This window comes from Limulus polyphemus, unplaced genomic scaffold (assembly GCF_000517525.1).
Source record: "Limulus polyphemus unplaced genomic scaffold, Limulus_polyphemus-2.1.2 Scaffold2731, whole genome shotgun sequence".
In the NCBI taxonomy this organism is placed as follows: Eukaryota; Metazoa; Arthropoda; class Merostomata; order Xiphosura; family Limulidae; genus Limulus; species Limulus polyphemus.
In genome coordinates, this window is record NW_013668341.1 from 49,585 (window position 1) to 52,317 (window position 2,733).

General features: G+C 29.6%; 1 protein-coding gene across 2 annotated transcripts in view; it reads left to right on the plus strand.

The window, feature by feature from the left end:
- LOC106467760 (sugar phosphate exchanger 3-like) overlaps positions 1–1,930 on the plus strand; it is an 18,560-nt gene extending 16,630 nt beyond the window's left edge. For both annotated transcript variants that reach the window (XM_022395949.1, XM_022395948.1), the window contains exon 13: positions 1,865–1,930. The gene's annotated coding sequence lies outside the window, so the exon portion shown is untranslated. The remainder of the gene's footprint in view (positions 1–1,864) is intronic.
- Positions 1,931–2,733: the final 803 nt, after the last annotated feature.

Consider the following 2,733-nt stretch of genomic DNA (forward strand, 5'->3'; position numbering starts at 1 on the left):
TATGTTATCATTCGAAGTTTTATTTTATCCAAGTTTTAAGTCCTTTATTTCAAAATAAACCTTAAAACTACTTAAAACATCATATTTATTGTCACTTGACCAAAGAATTATGAAAATTATCTACTTTTGCACTCTATTTCTTCATTAATACAGTGGTAGTTGCATAGATGTACGTCTAGACTATAAGATGCTTATATAACCTTTTGACTCGTAAATTTCAAAGTTCTCTGAATGGATGCAGTTTAAACAAGTAATACATTTTTTCAACCCCTGACAGCTGCCATACACACCTTGAACAAGTTTGTTTGAGCTTTATAGCCTACATCTAGATGTTACATACACATGTGTATAGTCAGTAGAAAGAGCTCATTTGACACTATAATCTAGCAAAGGTTATTTTGAAATTCGCATGTAGTTGTTGTCACAGAGTACATGTAACTGACTTTAGTATTGTTTGCTGCTTGATCAACTATAGCACTTATGGTTGTTTCTCATCTAAATATGTTATAGTTAGAGATACAGTTGAATTGTATTTAGGTCTTACTTTTATAATTTAGTTAATTATGTATTACTTAAGTTTTTAAATGCATAATTGAAAGGTTTAAAAGTCTTTTAAATATACATCATATTTTACTGAAGGGTTGCGCATGTCTGCCAGAGACACTGTAATATGCCTCAAAAGCACTGTTGACTTATGTCGAGGTGAATAATAAGTGGTAAAGGAAACTACAACACTAAAAATTAACTGTTCATGAAAAGGAAAAGACCTGAAATTATGAATTTAACAAAAGGAAAATCTTTAAAGGAATTTCTACAAGGAATTAAAAGATGTGTATTTTTTTTTCTATTCCCTAATTTTGAATATTTCCTTGCATTGTACGTCGATAATAATAGGTAGAGTTAGTGATATGGTAAGGAAAATGAAAATAAACATATACCTTAAAAAAACTTGATTTTCTTTTAGGAGGTTCTTGAGATTATGCAAATGAAATATGAAGAACAAAATCTTATCAGTTTTAGAGAGGATACTTTAAGAAATCTCAGAGTCACCCTATGTATTGTGAAATTTGCTACTCGTTTTTCTGCAAATTACATGACCCTGATGAGAAAGGGTTAATACTATCTAATCATTTCTTAACATTAGTCACCCCTCTTCTTATGTTATCAGATTAACCTATTTAAATCTGAATGTGGAAACCTGTTTTCAATAAGCTTCAAGTGACCAGTGTGGATAATTTTCTTCAATAATTTCTTATGAAAACATTTGGTTGCCAAAGGGTTAAGTGACATTATTTGTACCATAAGTATAGTAGCCATAGTAAAATAGAAGTTTTTACATCTTTGTCATTGAAATAGCATTAATTATAAATCCATAGATTTTATGACTGAATCAAAAAAAAAAAACATTTTGACATAATTTTTCCTTTCAGTGAATCTTAGAAAATTGATCACTTTAAGAAAGAATATTTAACAGCCCTTTCCACTGCCAAATATTCATATGTGCAGATCGTAGAATTTAGAATTTCAAATATGTGGATTTATCTTGTATTTGATGGTACTGTAAAACAAAAGAACCTAGATAAAATTTCAGTGACATAACTCGACCTATGAAATGCTGAACAGTGTTAAATGTAGTTCCAATACATGCTATTGAACTGCAACTGTATATAGGCTGTGGTTGTCAAGTGACATGCTAACTAGCACATCTTGGGTATTATCTGGGACTTTTGGTAAATACTGAAGAGCTAAAAACGTAATCTTTCCTTTGAGCAGAAATAACTATTTACTATATATATATTGGAATTCTTAGTTTATTTCTTTAGAGAATATTTTGAATTAATATAGTTTCTTTTTGTTTAATCAGCTGCTAGTGCCACTACTTCAGAGAGACTTTGGGTGGAACTCTGTATTTTATCTCTTCATGGTCATGGTAGGTATGAGCAGTGTTACATTCTTTCATATATACCTTTTACTTACACTAAAAACGAGACTTGCAGGTTATTTTGTACTTCTTGTCGAGATAGTTCACTATATGTAGTTATATGTTCCACAGTAATTGGTAGTATATGGCATATCCTTTCTTCATTCATGGACAGCAAAGGTTTGTAAGAATATAGCATTTCAAATTTATCTTTCATTTACAGAAAAGTTACTGCAGAGTTTGGGCCTTTTGTTCATTTCTGTAACTCATCAGATATTTACTTCCTGTAAAGAAGTTCACTAGAGAAAATTATACTGTTTTAATTAAAGTAATTACATGTGTTTGTATAGGTAGGAAATTAGAATTGACATATAACAACTTTTGTAACCTAATAACTCATGTTCCTAATAAGGTTTAAAAAGTTTATGAAGATAACACAAAAATTTTAGCCTCTTAACCCTTTCGAGACAAGAAACGGGTGAAAAGCAATCTCATCTCGTTTGTTGACTCGCATTGAAGACTTTATTGAACTACTATTTCATGAATTTATGTCAATAAGGTTGTTATCAAACTGTAGATTATAATTCAAATTTTAGTATTATTTATTACTCGATTTCTTAATTTAAAAGCAAATATTAATAAAACACAGATAAACATCAATTTTTGTGTGTCACGTGGTATGTTGAATGCAGCACTTGATTCAAATTAGGTGTTTGTGAAGTCAAAATACTATAAGTCTACTATAAAAAGTCTATAATTCTAACGATTTAGAAACTCAAATTACCAATATTGACAAGCTAGAATATAAAATA